General features: G+C 38.9%; 10 non-coding genes across 10 annotated transcripts; all 10 read right to left on the bottom strand.

Annotated features, from left to right (window-relative positions):
• Nucleotides 1-168: 168 nt before the first annotated feature.
• On the bottom strand, nucleotides 169-287 carry LOC135750192 (5S ribosomal RNA). Its single transcript, XR_010532621.1, has one exon. It is a non-coding gene; the product is annotated as a 5S ribosomal RNA (ribosomal RNA).
• A 2,098-nt stretch (nucleotides 288-2,385) lies between these two features.
• Nucleotides 2,386-2,504, bottom strand: LOC135766505 (5S ribosomal RNA). The gene has a single exon (XR_010541692.1). It is a non-coding gene; the product is annotated as a 5S ribosomal RNA (ribosomal RNA).
• A 2,099-nt stretch (nucleotides 2,505-4,603) lies between these two features.
• LOC135766516 (5S ribosomal RNA) lies at nucleotides 4,604-4,722 on the bottom strand. The gene has a single exon (XR_010541702.1). It is a non-coding gene; the product is annotated as a 5S ribosomal RNA (ribosomal RNA).
• A 2,099-nt stretch (nucleotides 4,723-6,821) lies between these two features.
• LOC135766517 (5S ribosomal RNA) lies at nucleotides 6,822-6,940 on the bottom strand. Its single transcript, XR_010541703.1, has one exon. It is a non-coding gene; the product is annotated as a 5S ribosomal RNA (ribosomal RNA).
• Nucleotides 6,941-9,039: 2,099 nt separating this feature from the next.
• LOC135766518 (5S ribosomal RNA) lies at nucleotides 9,040-9,158 on the bottom strand. Its single transcript, XR_010532636.1, has one exon. It is a non-coding gene; the product is annotated as a 5S ribosomal RNA (ribosomal RNA).
• Nucleotides 9,159-11,258: 2,100 nt separating this feature from the next.
• On the bottom strand, nucleotides 11,259-11,377 carry LOC135750193 (5S ribosomal RNA). Its single transcript, XR_010541705.1, has one exon. It is a non-coding gene; the product is annotated as a 5S ribosomal RNA (ribosomal RNA).
• Nucleotides 11,378-13,481: 2,104 nt separating this feature from the next.
• On the bottom strand, nucleotides 13,482-13,600 carry LOC135766507 (5S ribosomal RNA). The gene has a single exon (XR_010541693.1). It is a non-coding gene; the product is annotated as a 5S ribosomal RNA (ribosomal RNA).
• Nucleotides 13,601-15,707: 2,107 nt separating this feature from the next.
• Nucleotides 15,708-15,826, bottom strand: LOC135766508 (5S ribosomal RNA). Its single transcript, XR_010541694.1, has one exon. It is a non-coding gene; the product is annotated as a 5S ribosomal RNA (ribosomal RNA).
• A 2,099-nt stretch (nucleotides 15,827-17,925) lies between these two features.
• LOC135766509 (5S ribosomal RNA) lies at nucleotides 17,926-18,044 on the bottom strand. Its single transcript, XR_010541695.1, has one exon. It is a non-coding gene; the product is annotated as a 5S ribosomal RNA (ribosomal RNA).
• Nucleotides 18,045-20,139: 2,095 nt separating this feature from the next.
• On the bottom strand, nucleotides 20,140-20,258 carry LOC135766510 (5S ribosomal RNA). The gene has a single exon (XR_010541696.1). It is a non-coding gene; the product is annotated as a 5S ribosomal RNA (ribosomal RNA).
• Nucleotides 20,259-21,320: the final 1,062 nt, after the last annotated feature.

Raw genomic sequence — 21,320 nt, 5'->3', positions numbered from 1 at the left:
TGACCGCCCCCTTGTGGAGGACGGCGGAAAAGACGAGACTGTGCGGCTCCTCTGGCGCACAGACGGAGAAAAGACAAACCACTGCAGAATCCGGAAAGGAAATGCGGCGATCGAGGTAAAAAATGAGAAAAGTGCATCCGACAAAGAAGGAAGGAAGCAAGCACAAAAAGCTTACAGCACCTGGTATTCCCAGGCGGTCTCCCATCCAAGTACTAACCAGGCCCGACCCTGCTTAGCTTCCGAGATCGGACGAGATCGGGCGTGCTCAGGGTGGTATGGCCGTAAGCGAGAGACCCTGTCAAAACGGGCCTCTTAAACAATGCCCATACGTGAATAAGCAATAAAAGATAAACAGATGAATAAACGAGCGAGCAAGCAATTAAATAAATAAATAAATAAATAAATAAATAAATATAAAGTAGAAATTAAAACTAAAATAAATAAAAGTTACGACCCAGAGAAGCAGGGCAACAACAGGGATGTTTTATTAATGTTTTGTCCGGAGGATCACGCGTGTAACGGACAGAGAAGACCCGGACCGGACGCAATAGACATCTACGATGCCAAGTGGTTTATTATACACAAATACAAGTGCAGGGGTTAAGCGCAGTGAAAGGGGTAGTGGGAACAATATTTACAGTATTCATAGAAAGAGAACACGAACACAGTTGTGAGGGGATAAGGGACAAGAGCAGTGCCACATAAAAAGCAATGAAATACCAATACACACTCTAGCTATACGTAAGCTCTCTAATCTATCTACAAAAAAAAAAAAAAATACCATTGTAGATAAATCTTCAGCGTCAGCGACGCCCTAACTAACCTACTCTGGCTAACAAAATCACAAAACGTAAAGCGGGTGGCACACGCTCTTAACCTAGTGTATTTGGCAGTTATATTAATGCCCACGTGTGGGCATAGTGGACGTCACGTGACATTCATACCTGTCCGCTTCCTCCCAACGAACAAACAGACAGACAAGACAGCCGAGGGGGAAAAGTAACAAACAAGAGGACCGGGGAGAAAACAAGGCGTGCCGACGCTTTACAAAACACAAACAATAATGAACTGAGACAGCATGAGCGAAAGAACAAAGAGGGTACATTATTTCAGCGAAAAAAAGCTGGCTACCGGGATGGCGAGTGGGATTCACATCAGTCCGTGTAACGGGATTGGTGAATGTATGAATGACGTCATCGGGATTCCCCAGAAAGACCCAATGAACGGATTTGAGAAGAATGCAGGTACGGATCGCTGGAAAGAGACAGAAAACACGCAAAACACACAGAGGAACGTCACAACAAATATCAATAAGTAATTAAATAGAAAAAAATTTAAATCAATACATAAATCGAAAATTTAATAAACAAAAATATATAAATTCCTAATAAATGATTGTGTTAATGAAATAAATAAATAAATAAATAATCAAGTAAAACACACAAACGAACGTTACAATAAATATAAATAAATAATTAAACAGAAAAAAATTAAATGAATAAATAAATGGAAAATTAACTAAATAAAAATATATAAATTACTAATAGATGATTGTGTAAATGAAACAAATAAATAAATTAATACATATATCAAGTAAAACACACACAGGAACGTAACAATTAATATCAAGAAATAATAAAACAGAAAAAAATTTGATTAATAAATAAATCGAAAACGTCATACATAAAACATAAAAGTTAATAATAAATGATTGTGTAAATGAAATAAATAAATAAATATATCAAGTAAAAAAATGAAAAAATGTTCACAGACAGACAGACAGACAGACAGACAGACAGACAGACAGACAGACAGACAGACAGACAGACAGACAGATAGATAGATCAAAACCAAGCCAGCTTTCAGTCACAGCACTCATTCATAGAAAATGAAAAGTCTTTGCTAAACAGTGATAATAACAGAGACGCAAAAAATATTTGACAGCATTTTTTTGCTGCACGTTTTAATGGTGTTAACAACTGCTTATGATTTATGCAGTGTCTCTTTAACCCAGCCGCTGTCCTACACAGAGGAGCAAACGAATGGGGGTGGGTTAACTTAACTAACTTTTGTCCTTCAAAGAACAGACCATGCAGCATATACGCTCGTTCTTACACGTGAATGGCGTCAAATCACCTGCAACACAGCGCTTTGTTAATGACCGCTCCTCCGCCGTGCTGCTGTGGGCAGTGAGCAAAAAGCCACAAATCAAGCCTCTGACCGCCCCCTTGTGGAGGACGGCGGAAAAGACGAGACTGTGCGGCTCCTCTGGCGCACAGACGGAGAAAAGACAAACCACTGCAGAATCCGGAAAGGAAATGCGGCGATCGAGGTAAAAAATGAGAAAAGTGCATCCGACAAAGAAGGAAGGAAGCAAGCACAAAAAGCTTACAGCACCTGGTATTCCCAGGCGGTCTCCCATCCAAGTACTAACCAGGCCCGACCCTGCTTAGCTTCCGAGATCGGACGAGATCGGGCGTGCTCAGGGTGGTATGGCCGTAAGCGAGAGACCCTGTCAAAACGGGCCTCTTAAACAATGCCCATACGTGAATAAGCAATAAAAGATAAACAGATGAATAAACGAGCGAGCAAGCAATTAAATAAATAAATAAATAAATAAATAAATAAATATAAAGTAGAAATTAAAACTAAAATAAATAAAAGTTACGACCCAGAGAAGCAGGGCAACAACAGGGATGTTTTATTAATGTTTTGTCCGGAGGATCACGCGTGTAACGGACAGAGAAGACCCGGACCGGACGCAATAGACATCTACGATGCCAAGTGGTTTATTATACACAAATACAAGTGCAGGGGTTAAGCGCAGTGAAAGGGGTAGTGGGAACAATATTTACAGTATTCATAGAAAGAGAACACGAACACAGTTGTGAGGGGATAAGGGACAAGAGCAGTGCCACATAAAAAGCAATGAAATACCAATACACACTCTAGCTATACGTAAGCTCTCTAATCTATCTACAAAAAAAAAAAAAAATACCATTGTAGATAAATCTTCAGCGTCAGCGACGCCCTAACTAACCTACTCTGGCTAACAAAATCACAAAACGTAAAGCGGGTGGCACACGCTCTTAACCTAGTGTATTTGGCAGTTATATTAATGCCCACGTGTGGGCATAGTGGACGTCACGTGACATTCATACCTGTCCGCTTCCTCCCAACGAACAAACAGACAGACAAGACAGCCGAGGGGGAAAAGTAACAAACAAGAGGACCGGGGAGAAAACAAGGCGTGCCGACGCTTTACAAAACACAAACAATAATGAACTGAGACAGCATGAGCGAAAGAACAAAGAGGGTACATTATTTCAGCGAAAAAAAGCTGGCTACCGGGATGGCGAGTGGGATTCACATCAGTCCGTGTAACGGGATTGGTGAATGTATGAATGACGTCATCGGGATTCCCCAGAAAGACCCAATGAACGGATTTGAGAAGAATGCAGGTACGGATCGCTGGAAAGAGACAGAAAACACGCAAAACACACAGAGGAACGTCACAACAAATATCAATAAGTAATTAAATAGAAAAAAATTTAAATCAATACATAAATCGAAAATTTAATAAACAAAAATATATAAATTCCTAATAAATGATTGTGTTAATGAAATAAATAAATAAATAAATATATCAAGTAAAACACACAAACGAACGTTACAATAAATATAAATAAATAATTAAACAGAAAAAAATTAAATGAATAAATAAATGGAAAATTAACTAAATAAAAATATATAAATTACTAATAGATGATTGTGTAAATGAAACAAATAAATAAATTAATACATATATCAAGTAAAACACACACAGGAACGTAACAATTAATATCAAGAAATAATAAAACAGAAAAAAATTTGATTAATAAATAAATCGAAAACGTCATACATAAAACATAAAAGTTAATAATAAATGATTGTGTAAATGAAATAAATAAATAAATATATCAAGTAAAAAAATGAAAAAATGTTCACAGACAGACAGACAGACAGACAGACAGACAGACAGACAGACAGACAGACAGACAGACAGACAGACAGATAGATAGATCAAAACCAAGCCAGCTTTCAGTCACAGCACTCATTCATAGAAAATGAAAAGTCTTTGCTAAACAGTGATAATAACAGAGACGCAAAAAATATTTGACAGCATTTTTTTGCTGCACGTTTTAATGGTGTTAACAACTGCTTATGATTTATGCAGTGTCTCTTTAACCCAGCCGCTGTCCTACACAGAGGAGCAAACGAATGGGGGTGGGTTAACTTAACTAACTTTTGTCCTTCAAAGAACAGACCATGCAGCATATACGCTCGTTCTTACACGTGAATGGCGTCAAATCACCTGCAACACAGCGCTTTGTTAATGACCGCTCCTCCGCCGTGCTGCTGTGGGCAGTGAGCAAAAAGCCACAAATCAAGCCTCTGACCGCCCCCTTGTGGAGGACGGCGGAAAAGACGAGACTGTGCGGCTCCTCTGGCGCACAGACGGAGAAAAGACAAACCACTGCAGAATCCGGAAAGGAAATGCGGCGATCGAGGTAAAAAATGAGAAAAGTGCATCCGACAAAGAAGGAAGGAAGCAAGCACAAAAAGCTTACAGCACCTGGTATTCCCAGGCGGTCTCCCATCCAAGTACTAACCAGGCCCGACCCTGCTTAGCTTCCGAGATCGGACGAGATCGGGCGTGCTCAGGGTGGTATGGCCGTAAGCGAGAGACCCTGTCAAAACGGGCCTCTTAAACAATGCCCATACGTGAATAAGCAATAAAAGATAAACAGATGAATAAACGAGCGAGCAAGCAATTAAATAAATAAATAAATAAATAAATAAATAAATATAAAGTAGAAATTAAAACTAAAATAAATAAAAGTTACGACCCAGAGAAGCAGGGCAACAACAGGGATGTTTTATTAATGTTTTGTCCGGAGGATCACGCGTGTAACGGACAGAGAAGACCCGGACCGGACGCAATAGACATCTACGATGCCAAGTGGTTTATTATACACAAATACAAGTGCAGGGGTTAAGCGCAGTGAAAGGGGTAGTGGGAACAATATTTACAGTATTCATAGAAAGAGAACACGAACACAGTTGTGAGGGGATAAGGGACAAGAGCAGTGCCACATAAAAAGCAATGAAATACCAATACACACTCTAGCTATACGTAAGCTCTCTAATCTATCTACAAAAAAAAAAAAAAATACCATTGTAGATAAATCTTCAGCGTCAGCGACGCCCTAACTAACCTACTCTGGCTAACAAAATCACAAAACGTAAAGCGGGTGGCACACGCTCTTAACCTAGTGTATTTGGCAGTTATATTAATGCCCACGTGTGGGCATAGTGGACGTCACGTGACATTCATACCTGTCCGCTTCCTCCCAACGAACAAACAGACAGACAAGACAGCCGAGGGGGAAAAGTAACAAACAAGAGGACCGGGGAGAAAACAAGGCGTGCCGACGCTTTACAAAACACAAACAATAATGAACTGAGACAGCATGAGCGAAAGAACAAAGAGGGTACATTATTTCAGCGAAAAAAAGCTGGCTACCGGGATGGCGAGTGGGATTCACATCAGTCCGTGTAACGGGATTGGTGAATGTATGAATGACGTCATCGGGATTCCCCAGAAAGACCCAATGAACGGATTTGAGAAGAATGCAGGTACGGATCGCTGGAAAGAGACAGAAAACACGCAAAACACACAGAGGAACGTCACAACAAATATCAATAAGTAATTAAATAGAAAAAAATTTAAATCAATACATAAATCGAAAATTTAATAAACAAAAATATATAAATTCCTAATAAATGATTGTGTTAATGAAATAAATAAATAAATAAATATATCAAGTAAAACACACAAACGAACGTTACAATAAATATAAATAAATAATTAAACAGAAAAAAATTAAATGAATAAATAAATGGAAAATTAACTAAATAAAAATATATAAATTACTAATAGATGATTGTGTAAATGAAACAAATAAATAAATTAATACATATATCAAGTAAAACACACACAGGAACGTAACAATTAATATCAAGAAATAATAAAACAGAAAAAAATTTGATTAATAAATAAATCGAAAACGTCATACATAAAACATAAAAGTTAATAATAAATGATTGTGTAAATGAAATAAATAAATAAATATATCAAGTAAAAAAATGAAAAAATGTTCACAGACAGACAGACAGACAGACAGACAGACAGACAGACAGACAGACAGACAGACAGACAGACAGACAGATAGATAGATCAAAACCAAGCCAGCTTTCAGTCACAGCACTCATTCATAGAAAATGAAAAGTCTTTGCTAAACAGTGATAATAACAGAGACGCAAAAAATATTTGACAGCATTTTTTTGCTGCACGTTTTAATGGTGTTAACAACTGCTTATGATTTATGCAGTGTCTCTTTAACCCAGCCGCTGTCCTACACAGAGGAGCAAACGAATGGGGGTGGGTTAACTTAACTAACTTTTGTCCTTCAAAGAACAGACCATGCAGCATATACGCTCGTTCTTACACGTGAATGGCGTCAAATCACCTGCAACACAGCGCTTTGTTAATGACCGCTCCTCCGCCGTGCTGCTGTGGGCAGTGAGCAAAAAGCCACAAATCAAGCCTCTGACCGCCCCCTTGTGGAGGACGGCGGAAAAGACGAGACTGTGCGGCTCCTCTGGCGCACAGACGGAGAAAAGACAAACCACTGCAGAATCCGGAAAGGAAATGCGGCGATCGAGGTAAAAAATGAGAAAAGTGCATCCGACAAAGAAGGAAGGAAGCAAGCACAAAAAGCTTACAGCACCTGGTATTCCCAGGCGGTCTCCCATCCAAGTACTAACCAGGCCCGACCCTGCTTAGCTTCCGAGATCGGACGAGATCGGGCGTGCTCAGGGTGGTATGGCCGTAAGCGAGAGACCCTGTCAAAACGGGCCTCTTAAACAATGCCCATACGTGAATAAGCAATAAAAGATAAACAGATGAATAAACGAGCGAGCAAGCAATTAAATAAATAAATAAATAAATAAATAAATAAATATAAAGTAGAAATTAAAACTAAAATAAATAAAAGTTACGACCCAGAGAAGCAGGGCAACAACAGGGATGTTTTATTAATGTTTTGTCCGGAGGATCACGCGTGTAACGGACAGAGAAGACCCGGACCGGACGCAATAGACATCTACGATGCCAAGTGGTTTATTATACACAAATACAAGTGCAGGGGTTAAGCGCAGTGAAAGGGGTAGTGGGAACAATATTTACAGTATTCATAGAAAGAGAACACGAACACAGTTGTGAGGGGATAAGGGACAAGAGCAGTGCCACATAAAAAGCAATGAAATACCAATACACACTCTAGCTATACGTAAGCTCTCTAATCTATCTACAAAAAAAAAAAAAAATACCATTGTAGATAAATCTTCAGCGTCAGCGACGCCCTAACTAACCTACTCTGGCTAACAAAATCACAAAACGTAAAGCGGGTGGCACACGCTCTTAACCTAGTGTATTTGGCAGTTATATTAATGCCCACGTGTGGGCATAGTGGACGTCACGTGACATTCATACCTGTCCGCTTCCTCCCAACGAACAAACAGACAGACAAGACAGCCGAGGGGGAAAAGTAACAAACAAGAGGACCGGGGAGAAAACAAGGCGTGCCGACGCTTTACAAAACACAAACAATAATGAACTGAGACAGCATGAGCGAAAGAACAAAGAGGGTACATTATTTCAGCGAAAAAAAGCTGGCTACCGGGATGGCGAGTGGGATTCACATCAGTCCGTGTAACGGGATTGGTGAATGTATGAATGACGTCATCGGGATTCCCCAGAAAGACCCAATGAACGGATTTGAGAAGAATGCAGGTACGGATCGCTGGAAAGAGACAGAAAACACGCAAAACACACAGAGGAACGTCACAACAAATATCAATAAGTAATTAAATAGAAAAAAATTTAAATCAATACATAAATCGAAAATTTAATAAACAAAAATATATAAATTCCTAATAAATGATTGTGTTAATGAAATAAATAAATAAATAAATATATCAAGTAAAACACACAAACGAACGTTACAATAAATATAAATAAATAATTAAACAGAAAAAAATTAAATGAATAAATAAATGGAAAATTAACTAAATAAAAATATATAAATTACTAATAGATGATTGTGTAAATGAAACAAATAAATAAATTAATACATATATCAAGTAAAACACACACAGGAACGTAACAATTAATATCAAGAAATAATAAAACAGAAAAAAATTTGATTAATAAATAAATCGAAAACGTCATACATAAAACATAAAAGTTAATAATAAATGATTGTGTAAATGAAATAAATAAATAAATATATCAAGTAAAAAAATGAAAAAATGTTCACAGACAGACAGACAGACAGACAGACAGACAGACAGACAGACAGACAGACAGACAGACAGACAGACAGATAGATAGATCAAAACCAAGCCAGCTTTCAGTCACAGCACTCATTCATAGAAAATGAAAAGTCTTTGCTAAACAGTGATAATAACAGAGACGCAAAAAATATTTGACAGCATTTTTTTGCTGCACGTTTTAATGGTGTTAACAACTGCTTATGATTTATGCAGTGTCTCTTTAACCCAGCCGCTGTCCTACACAGAGGAGCAAACGAATGGGGGTGGGTTAACTTAACTAACTTTTGTCCTTCAAAGAACAGACCATGCAGCATATACGCTCGTTCTTACACGTGAATGGCGTCAAATCACCTGCAACACAGCGCTTTGTTAATGACCGCTCCTCCGCCGTGCTGCTGTGGGCAGTGAGCAAAAAGCCACAAATCAAGCCTCTGACCGCCCCCTTGTGGAGGACGGCGGAAAAGACGAGACTGTGCGGCTCCTCTGGCGCACAGACGGAGAAAAGACAAACCACTGCAGAATCCGGAAAGGAAATGCGGCGATCGAGGTAAAAAATGAGAAAAGTGCATCCGACAAAGAAGGAAGGAAGCAAGCACAAAAAGCTTACAGCACCTGGTATTCCCAGGCGGTCTCCCATCCAAGTACTAACCAGGCCCGACCCTGCTTAGCTTCCGAGATCGGACGAGATCGGGCGTGCTCAGGGTGGTATGGCCGTAAGCGAGAGACCCTGTCAAAACGGGCCTCTTAAACAATGCCCATACGTGAATAAGCAATAAAAGATAAACAGATGAATAAACGAGCGAGCAAGCAATTAAATAAATAAATAAATAAATAAATAAATAAATATAAAGTAGAAATTAAAACTAAAATAAATAAAAGTTACGACCCAGAGAAGCAGGGCAACAACAGGGATGTTTTATTAATGTTTTGTCCGGAGGATCACGCGTTGTAACGGACAGAGAAGACCCGGACCGGACGCAATAGACATCTACGATGCCAAGTGGTTTATTATACACAAATACAAGTGCAGGGGTTAAGCGCAGTGAAAGGGGTAGTGGGAACAATATTTACAGTATTCATAGAAAGAGAACACGAACACAGTTGTGAGGGGATAAGGGACAAGAGCAGTGCCACATAAAAAGCAATGAAATACCAATACACACTCTAGCTATACGTAAGCTCTCTAATCTATCTACAAAAAAAAAAAAAAATACCATTGTAGATAAATCTTCAGCGTCAGCGACGCCCTAACTAACCTACTCTGGCTAACAAAATCACAAAACGTAAAGCGGGTGGCACACGCTCTTAACCTAGTGTATTTGGCAGTTATATTAATGCCCACGTGTGGGCATAGTGGACGTCACGTGACATTCATACCTGTCCGCTTCCTCCCAACGAACAAACAGACAGACAAGACAGCCGAGGGGGAAAAGTAACAAACAAGAGGACCGGGGAGAAAACAAGGCGTGCCGACGCTTTACAAAACACAAACAATAATGAACTGAGACAGCATGAGCGAAAGAACAAAGAGGGTACATTATTTCAGCGAAAAAAAGCTGGCTACCGGGATGGCGAGTGGGATTCACATCAGTCCGTGTAACGGGATTGGTGAATGTATGAATGACGTCATCGGGATTCCCCAGAAAGACCCAATGAACGGATTTGAGAAGAATGCAGGTACGGATCGCTGGAAAGAGACAGAAAACACGCAAAACACACAGAGGAACGTCACAACAAATATCAATAAGTAATTAAATAGAAAAAAATTTAAATCAATACATAAATCGAAAATTTAATAAACAAAAATATATAAATTCCTAATAAATGATTGTGTTAATGAAATAAATAAATAAATAAATATATCAAGTAAAACACACAAACGAACGTTACAATAAATATAAATAAATAATTAAACAGAAAAAAATTAAATGAATAAATAAATGGAAAATTAACTAAATAAAAATATATAAATTACTAATAGATGATTGTGTAAATGAAACAAATAAATAAATTAATACATATATCAAGTAAAACACACACAGGAACGTAACAATTAATATCAAGAAATAATAAAACAGAAAAAAATTTGATTAATAAATAAATCGAAAACGTCATACATAAAACATAAAAGTTAATAATAAATGATTGTGTAAATGAAATAAATAAATAAATATATCAAGTAAAAAAATGAAAAAATGTTCACAGACAGACAGACAGACAGACAGACAGACAGACAGACAGACAGACAGACAGACAGACAGACAGACAGATAGATAGATCAAAACCAAGCCAGCTTTCAGTCACAGCACTCATTCATAGAAAATGAAAAGTCTTTGCTAAACAGTGATAATAACAGAGACGCAAAAAATATTTGACAGCATTTTTTTGCTGCACGTTTTAATGGTGTTAACAACTGCTTATGATTTATGCAGTGTCTCTTTAACCCAGCCGCTGTCCTACACAGAGGAGCAAACGAATGGGGGTGGGTTAACTTAACTAACTTTTGTCCTTCAAAGAACAGACCATGCAGCATATACGCTCGTTCTTACACGTGAATGGCGTCAAATCACCTGCAACACAGCGCTTTGTTAATGACCGCTCCTCCGCCGTGCTGCTGTGGGCAGTGAGCAAAAAGCCACAAATCAAGCCTCTGACCGCCCCCTTGTGGAGGACGGCGGAAAAGACGAGACTGTGCGGCTCCTCTGGCGCACAGACGGAGAAAAGACAAACCACTGCAGAATCCGGAAAGGAAATGCGGCGATCGAGGTAAAAAATGAGAAAAGTGCATCCGACAAAGAAGGAAGGAAGCAAGCACAAAAAGCTTACAGCACCTGGTATTCCCAGGCGGTCTCCCATCCAAGTACTAACCAGGCCCGACCCTGCTTAGCTTCCGAGATCGGACGAGATCGGGCGTGCTCAGGGTGGTATGGCCGTAAGCGAGAGACCCTGTCAAAACGGGCCTCTTAAACAATGCCCATACGTGAATAAGCAATAAAAGATAAACAGATGAATAAACGAGCGAGCAAGCAATTAAATAAATAAATAAATAAATAAATAAATAAATATAAAGTAGAAATTAAAACTAAAATAAATAAAAGTTACGACCCAGAGAAGCAGGGCAACAACAGGGATGTTTTATTAATGTTTTGTCCGGAGGATCACGCGTGTAACGGACAGAGAAGACCCGGACCGGACGCAATAGACATCTACGATGCCAAGTGGTTTATTATACACAAATACAAGTGCAGGGGTTAAGCGCAGTGAAAGGGGTAGTGGGAACAATATTTACAGTATTCATAGAAAGAGAACACGAACACAGTTGTGAGGGGATAAGGGACAAGAGCAGTGCCACATAAAAAGCAATGAAATACCAATACACACTCTAGCTATACGTAAGCTCTCTAATCTATCTACAAAAAAAAAAAAAAAATACCATTGTAGATAAATCTTCAGCGTCAGCGACGCCCTAACTAACCTACTCTGGCTAACAAAATCACAAAACGTAAAGCGGGTGGCACACGCTCTTAACCTAGTGTATTTGGCAGTTATATTAATGCCCACGTGTGGGCATAGTGGACGTCACGTGACATTCATACCTGTCCGCTTCCTCCCAACGAACAAACAGACAGACAAGACAGCCGAGGGGGAAAAGTAACAAACAAGAGGACCGGGGAGAAAACAAGGCGTGCCGACGCTTTACAAAACACAAACAATAATGAACTGAGACAGCATGAGCGAAAGAACAAAGAGGGTACATTATTTCAGCGAAAAAAAGCTGGCTACCGGGATGGCGAGTGGGATTCACATCAGTCCGTGTAACGGGATTGGTGAATGTATGAATGACGTCATCGGGATTCCCCAGAAAGACCCAATGAACGGATTTGAGAAGAATGCAGGTACGGATCGCTGGAAAGAGACAGAAAACACGCAAAACACACAGAGGAACGTCACAACAAATATCAATAAGTAATTAAATAGAAAAAAATTTAAATCAATACATAAATCGAAAATTTAATAAACAAAAATATATAAATTCCTAATAAATGATTGTGTTAATGAAATAAATAAATAAATAAATATATCAAGTAAAACACACAAACGAACGTTACAATAAATATAAATAAATAATTAAACAGAAAAAAATTAAATGAATAAATAAATGGAAAATTAACTAAATAAAAATATATAAATTACTAATAGATGATTGTGTAAATGAAACAAATAAATAAATTAATACATATATCAAGTAAAACACACACAGGAACGTAACAATTAATATCAAGAAATAATAAAACAGAAAAAAATTTGATTAATAAATAAATCGAAAACGTCATACATAAAACATAAAAGTTAATAATAAATGATTGTGTAAATGAAATAAATAAATAAATATATCAAGTAAAAAAATGAAAAAATGTTCACAGACAGACAGACAGACAGACAGACAGACAGACAGACAGACAGACAGACAGACAGACAGACAGACAGATAGATAGATCAAAACCAAGCCAGCTTTCAGTCACAGCACTCATTCATAGAAAATGAAAAGTCTTTGCTAAACAGTGATAATAACAGAGACGCAAAAAATATTTGACAGCATTTTTTTGCTGCACGTTTTAATGGTGTTAACAACTGCTTATGATTTATGCAGTGTCTCTTTAACCCAGCCGCTGTCCTACACAGAGGAGCAAACAAACGAATGGGGGTGGGTTAACTTAACTAACTTTTGTCCTTCAAAGAACAGACCATGCAGCATATACGCTCGTTCTTACACGTGAATGGCGTCAAATCACCTGCAACACAGCGCTTTGTTAATGACCGCTCCTCCGCCGTGCTGCTGTGGGCAGTGAGCAAAAAGCCACAAATCAAGCCTCTGACCGCCCCCTTGTGGAGGACGGCGGAAAAGACGAGACTGTGCGGCTCCTCTGGCGCACAGACGGAGAAAAGACAAACCACTGCAGAATCCGGAAAGGAAATGCGGCGATCGAGGTAAAAAATGAGAAAAGTGCATCCGACAAAGAAGGAAGGAAGCAAGCACAAAAAGCTTACAGCACCTGGTATTCCCAGGCGGTCTCCCATCCAAGTACTAACCAGGCCCGACCCTGCTTAGCTTCCGAGATCGGACGAGATCGGGCGTGCTCAGGGTGGTATGGCCGTAAGCGAGAGACCCTGTCAAAACGGGCCTCTTAAACAATGCCCATACGTGAATAAGCAATAAAAGATAAACAGATGAATAAACGAGCGAGCAAGCAATTAAATAAATAAATAAATAAATAAATAAATAAATATAAAGTAGAAATTAAAACTAAAATAAATAAAAGTTACGACCCAGAGAAGCAGGGCAACAACAGGGATGTTTTATTAATGTTTTGTCCGGAGGATCACGCGTGTAACGGACAGAGAAGACCCGGACCGGACGCAATAGACATCTACGATGCCAAGTGGTTTATTATACACAAATACAAGTGCAGGGGTTAAGCGCAGTGAAAGGGGTAGTGGGAACAATATTTACAGTATTCATAGAAAGAGAACACGAACACAGTTGTGAGGGGATAAGGGACAAGAGCAGTGCCACATAAAAAGCAATGAAATACCAATACACACTCTAGCTATACGTAAGCTCTCTAATCTATCTACAAAAAAAAAAAAAAATACCATTGTAGATAAATCTTCAGCGTCAGCGACGCCCTAACTAACCTACTCTGGCTAACAAAATCACAAAACGTAAAGCGGGTGGCACACGCTCTTAACCTAGTGTATTTGGCAGTTATATTAATGCCCACGTGTGGGCATAGTGGACGTCACGTGACATTCATACCTGTCCGCTTCCTCCCAACGAACAAACAGACAGACAAGACAGCCGAGGGGGAAAAGTAACAAACAAGAGGACCGGGGAGAAAACAAGGCGTGCCGACGCTTTACAAAACACAAACAATAATGAACTGAGACAGCATGAGCGAAAGAACAAAGAGGGTACATTATTTCAGCGAAAAAAAGCTGGCTACCGGGATGGCGAGTGGGATTCACATCAGTCCGTGTAACGGGATTGGTGAATGTATGAATGACGTCATCGGGATTCCCCAGAAAGACCCAATGAACGGATTTGAGAAGAATGCAGGTACGGATCGCTGGAAAGAGACAGAAAACACGCAAAACACACAGAGGAACGTCACAACAAATATCAATAAGTAATTAAATAGAAAAAAATTTAAATCAATACATAAATCGAAAATTTAATAAACAAAAATATATAAATTCCTAATAAATGATTGTGTTAATGAAATAAATAAATAAATAAATATATCAAGTAAAACACACAAACGAACGTTACAATAAATATAAATAAATAATTAAACAGAAAAAAATTAAATGAATAAATAAATGGAAAATTAACTAAATAAAAATATATAAATTACTAATAGATGATTGTGTAAATGAAACAAATAAATAAATTAATACATATATCAAGTAAAACACACACAGGAACGTAACAATTAATATCAAGAAATAATAAAACAGAAAAAAATTTGATTAATAAATAAATCGAAAACGTCATACATAAAACATAAAAGTTAATAATAAATGATTGTGTAAATGAAATAAATAAATAAATATATCAAGTAAAAAAATGAAAAAATGTTCACAGACAGACAGACAGACAGACAGACAGACAGACAGACAGACAGACAGACAGACAGACAGACAGACAGACAGACAGATAGATAGATCAAAACCAAGCCAGCTTTCAGTCACAGCACTCATTCATAGAAAATGAAAAGTCTTTGCTAAACAGTGATAATAACAGAGACGCAAAAAATATTTGACAGCATTTTTTTGCTGCACGTTTTAATGGTGTTAACAACTGCTTATGATTTATGCAGTGTCTCTTTAACCCAGCCGCTGTCCTACACAGAGGAGCAAACGAATGGGGGTGGGTTAACTTAACTAACTTTTGTCCTTCAAAGAACAGACCATGCAGCATATACGCTCGTTCTTACACGTGAATGGCGTCAAATCACCTGCAACACAGCGCTTTGTTAATGACCGCTCCTCCGCCGTGCTGCTGTGGGCAGTGAGCAAAAAGCCACAAATCAAGCCTCTGACCGCCCCCTTGTGGAGGACGGCGGAAAAGACGAGACTGTGCGGCTCCTCTGGCGCACAGACGGAGAAAAGACAAACCACTGCAGAATCCGGAAAGGAAATGCGGCGATCGAGGTAAAAAATGAGAAAAGTGCATCCGACAAAGAAGGAAGGAAGCAAGCACAAAAAGCTTACAGCACCTGGTATTCCCAGGCGGTCTCCCATCCAAGTACTAACCAGGCCCGACCCTGCTTAGCTTCCGAGATCGGACGAGATCGGGCGTGCTCAGGGTGGTATGGCCGTAAGCGAGAGACCCTGTCAAAACGGGCCTCTTAAACAATGCCCATACGTGAATAAGCAATAAAAGATAAACAGATGAATAAACGAGCGAGCAAGCAATTAAATAAATAAATAAATAAATAAATAAATATAAAGTAGAAATTAAAACTAAAATAAATAAAAGTTACGACCCAGAGAAGCAGGGCAACAACAGGGATGTTTTATTAATGTTTTGTCCGGAGGATCACGCGTGTAACGGACAGAGAAGACCCGGACCGGACGCAATAGACATCTACGATGCCAAGTGGTTTATTATACACAAATACAAGTGCAGGGGTTAAGCGCAGTGAAAGGGGTAGTGGGAACAATATTTACAGTATTCATAGAAAGAGAACACGAACACAGTTGTGAGGGGATAAGGGACAAGAGCAGTGCCACATAAAAAGCAATGAAATACCAATACACACTCTAGCTATACGTAAGCTCTCTAATCTATCTACAAAAAAAAAAAAAAATACCATTGTAGATAAATCTTCAGCGTCAGCGACGCCCTAACTAACCTACTCTGGCTAACAAAATCACAAAACGTAAAGCGGGTGGCACACGCTCTTAACCTAGTGTATTTGGCAGTTATATTAATGCCCACGTGTGGGCATAGTGGACGTCACGTGACATTCATACCTGTCCGCTTCCTCCCAACGAACAAACAGACAGACAAGACAGCCGAGGGGGAAAAGTAACAAACAAGAGGACCGGGGAGAAAACAAGGCGTGCCGACGCTTTACAAAACACAAACAATAATGAACTGAGACAGCATGAGCGAAAGAACAAAGAGGGTACATTATTTCAGCGAAAAAAAGCTGGCTACCGGGATGGCGAGTGGGATTCACATCAGTCCGTGTAACGGGATTGGTGAATGTATGAATGACGTCATCGGGATTCCCCAGAAAGACCCAATGAACGGATTTGAGAAGAATGCAGGTACGGATCGCTGGAAAGAGACAGAAAACACGCAAAACACACAGAGGAACGTCACAACAAATATCAATAAGTAATTAAATAGAAAAAAATTTAAATCAATACATAAATCGAAAATTTAATAAACAAAAATATATAAATTCCTAATAAATGATTGTGTTAATGAAATAAATAAATAAATAAATATATCAAGTAAAACACACAAACGAACGTTACAATAAATATAAATAAATAATTAAACAGAAAAAAATTAAATGAATAAATAAATGGAAAATTAACTAAATAAAAATATATAAATTACTAATAGATGATTGTGTAAATGAAACAAATAAATAAATTAATACATATATCAAGTAAAACACACACAGGAACGTAACAATTAATATCAAGAAATAATAAAACAGAAAAAAATTTGATTAATAAATAAATCGAAAACGTCATACATAAAACATAAAAGTTAATAATAAATGATTGTGTAAATGAAATAAATAAATAAATATATCAAGTAAAAAAATGAAAAAATGTTCACAGACAGACAGACAGACAGACAGACAGACAGACAGACAGACAGACAGACAGACAGACAGACAGACAGACAGATAGATAGATCAAAACCAAGCCAGCTTTCAGTCACAGCACTCATTCATAGAAAATGAAAAGTCTTTGCTAAACAGTGATAATAACAGAGACGCAAAAAATATTTGACAGCATTTTTTTGCTGCACGTTTTAATGGTGTTAACAACTGCTTATGATTTATGCAGTGTCTCTTTAACCCAGCCGCTGTCCTACACAGAGGAGCAAACGAATGGGGGTGGGTTAACTTAACTAACTTTTGTCCTTCAAAGAACAGACCATGCAGCATATACGCTCGTTCTTACACGTGAATGGCGTCAAATCACCTGCAACACAGCGCTTTGTTAATGACCGCTCCTCCGCCGTGCTGCTGTGGGCAGTGAGCAAAAAGCCACAAATCAAGCCTCTGACCGCCCCCTTGTGGAGGACGGCGGAAAAGACGAGACTGTGCGGCTCCTCTGGCGCACAGACGGAGAAAAGACAAACCACTGCAGAATCCGGAAAGGAAATGCGGCGATCGAGGTAAAAAATGAGAAAAGTGCATCCGACAAAGAAGGAAGGAAGCAAGCACAAAAAGCTTACAGCACCTGGTATTCCCAGGCGGTCTCCCATCCAAGTACTAACCAGGCCCGACCCTGCTTAGCTTCCGAGATCGGACGAGATCGGGCGTGCTCAGGGTGGTATGGCCGTAAGCGAGAGACCCTGTCAAAACGGGCCTCTTAAACAATGCCCATACGTGAATAAGCAATAAAAGATAAACAGATGAATAAACGAGCGAGCAAGCAATTAAATAAATAAATAAATAAATAAATAAATATAAAGTAGAAATTAAAACTAAAATAAATAAAAGTTACGACCCAGAGAAGCAGGGCAACAACAGGGATGTTTTATTAATGTTTTGTCCGGAGGATCACGCGTGTAACGGACAGAGAAGACCCGGACCGGACGCAATAGACATCTACGATGCCAAGTGGTTTATTATACACAAATACAAGTGCAGGGGTTAAGCGCAGTGAAAGGGGTAGTGGGAACAATATTTACAGTATTCATAGAAAGAGAACACGAACACAGTTGTGAGGGGATAAGGGACAAGAGCAGTGCCACATAAAAAGCAATGAAATACCAATACACACTCTAGCTATACGTAAGCTCTCTAATCTATCTACAAAAAAAAAAAAAAATACCATTGTAGATAAATCTTCAGCGTCAGCGACGCCCTAACTAACCTACTCTGGCTAACAAAATCACAAAACGTAAAGCGGGTGGCACACGCTCTTAACCTAGTGTATTTGGCAGTTATATTAATGCCCACGTGTGGGCATAGTGGACGTCACGTGACATTCATACCTGTCCGCTTCCTCCCAACGAACAAACAGACAGACAAGACAGCCGAGGGGGAAAAGTAACAAACAAGAGGACCGGGGAGAAAACAAGGCGTGCCGACGCTTTACAAAACACAAACAATAATGAACTGAGACAGCATGAGCGAAAGAACAAAGAGGGTACATTATTTCAGCGAAAAAAAGCTGGCTACCGGGATGGCGAGTGGGATTCACATCAGTCCGTGTAACGGGATTGGTGAATGTATGAATGACGTCATCGGGATTCCCCAGAAAGACCCAATGAACGGATTTGAGAAGAATGCAGGTACGGATCGCTGGAAAGAGACAGAAAACACGCAAAACACACAGAGGAACGTCACAACAAATATCAATAAGTAATTAAATAGAAAAAAATTTAAATCAATACATAAATCGAAAATTTAATAAACAAAAATATATAAATTCCTAATAAATGATTGTGTTAATGAAATAAATAAATAAATAAATATATCAAGTAAAACACACAAACGAACGTTACAATAAATATAAATAAATAATTAAACAGAAAAAAATTAAATGAATAAATAAATGGAAAATTAACTAAATAAAAATATATAAATTACTAATAGATGATTGTGTAAATGAAACAAATAAATAAATTAATACATATATCAAGTAAAACACACACAGGAACGTAACAATTAATATCAAGAAATAATAAAACAGAAAAAAATTTGATTAATAAATAAATCGAAAACGTCATACATAAAACATAAAAGTTAATAATAAATGATTGTGTAAATGAAATAAATAAATAAATATATCAAGTAAAAAAATGAAAAAATGTTCACAGACAGACAGACAGACAGACAGACAGACAGACAGACAGACAGACAGACAGACAGACAGACAGACAGATAGATAGATCAAAACCAAGCCAGCTTTCAGTCACAGCACTCATTCATAGAAAATGAAAAGTCTTTGCTAAACAGTGATAATAACAGAGACGCAAAAAATATTTGACAGCATTTTTTTGCTGCACGTTTTAATGGTGTTAACAACTGCTTATGATTTATGCAGTGTCTCTTTAACCCAGCCGCTGTCCTACACAGAGGAGCAAACGAATGGGGGTGGGTTAACTTAACTAACTTTTGTCCTTCAAAGAACAGACCATGCAGCATATACGCTCGTTCTTACACGTGAATGGCGTCAAATCACCTGCAACACAGCGCTTTGTTAATGACCGCTCCTCCGCCGTGCTGCTGTGGGCAGTGAGCAAAAAGCCACAAATCAAGCCTCTGACCGCCCCCTTGTGGAGGACGGCGGAAAAGACGAGACTGTGCGGCTCCTCTGGCGCACAGACGGAGAAAAGACAAACCACTGCAGAATCCGGAAAGGAAATGCGGCGATCGAGGTAAAAAATGAGAAAAGTGCATCCGACAAAGAAGGAAGGAAGCAAGCACAAAAAGCTTACAGCACCTGGTATTCCCAGGCGGTCTCCCATCCAAGTACTAACCAGGCCCGACCCTGCTTAGCTTCCGAGATCGGACGAGATCGGGCGTGCTCAGGGTGGTATGGCCGTAAGCGAGAGACCCTGTCAAAACGGGCCTCTTAAACAATGCCCATACGTGAATAAGCAATAAAAGATAAACAGATGAATAAACGAGCGAGCAAGCAATTAAATAAATAAATAAATAAATAAATAAATAAATATAAAGTAGAAATTAAAACTAAAATAAATAAAAGTTACGACCCAGAGAAGCAGGGCAACAACAGGGATGTTTTATTAATGTTTTGTCCGGAGGATCACGCGTGTAACGGACAGAGAAGACCCGGACCGGACGCAATAGACATCTACGATGCCAAGTGGTTTATTATACACAAATACAAGTGCAGGGGTTAAGCGCAGTGAAAGGGGTAGTGGGAACAATATTTACAGTATTCATAGAAAGAGAACACGAACACAGTTGTGAGGGGATAAGGGACAAGAGCAGTGCCACATAAAAAGCAATGAAATACCAATACACACTCTAGCTATACGTAAGCTCTCTAATCTATCTACAAAAAAAAAAAAAAATACCATTGTAGATAAATCTTCAGCGTCAGCGACGCCCTAACTAACCTACTCTGGCTAACAAAATCACAAAACGTAAAGCGGGTGGCACACGCTCTTAACCTAGTGTATTTGGCAGTTATATTAATGCCCACGTGTGGGCATAGTGGACGTCACGTGACATTCATACCTGTCCGCTTCCTCCCAACGAACAAACAGACAGACAAGACAGCCGAGGGGGAAAAGTAACAAACAAGAGGACCGGGGAGAAAACAAGGCGTGCCGACGCTTTACAAAACACAAACAATAATGAACTGAGACAGCATGAGCGAAAGAACAAAGAGGGTACATTATTTCAGCGAAAAAAAGCTGGCTACCGGGATGGCGAGTGGGATTCACATCAGTCCGTGTAACGGGATTGGTGAATGTATGAATGACGTCATCGGGATTCCCCAGAAAGACCCAATGAACGGATTTGAGAAGAATGCAGGTACGGATCGCTGGAAAGAGACAGAAAACACGCAAAACACACAGAGGAACGTCACAACAAATATCAATAAGTAATTAAATAGAAAAAAATTTAAATCAATACATA

The sequence above is a fragment of the Paramisgurnus dabryanus genome, chromosome 12 (assembly GCF_030506205.2).
Source record: "Paramisgurnus dabryanus chromosome 12, PD_genome_1.1, whole genome shotgun sequence".
Lineage (NCBI taxonomy): Eukaryota > Metazoa > Chordata > Actinopteri > Cypriniformes > Cobitidae > Paramisgurnus > Paramisgurnus dabryanus.
Note: the sequence above shows the minus strand (reverse complement) of the source record. Positions and strands in the feature narration are given on the sequence as shown.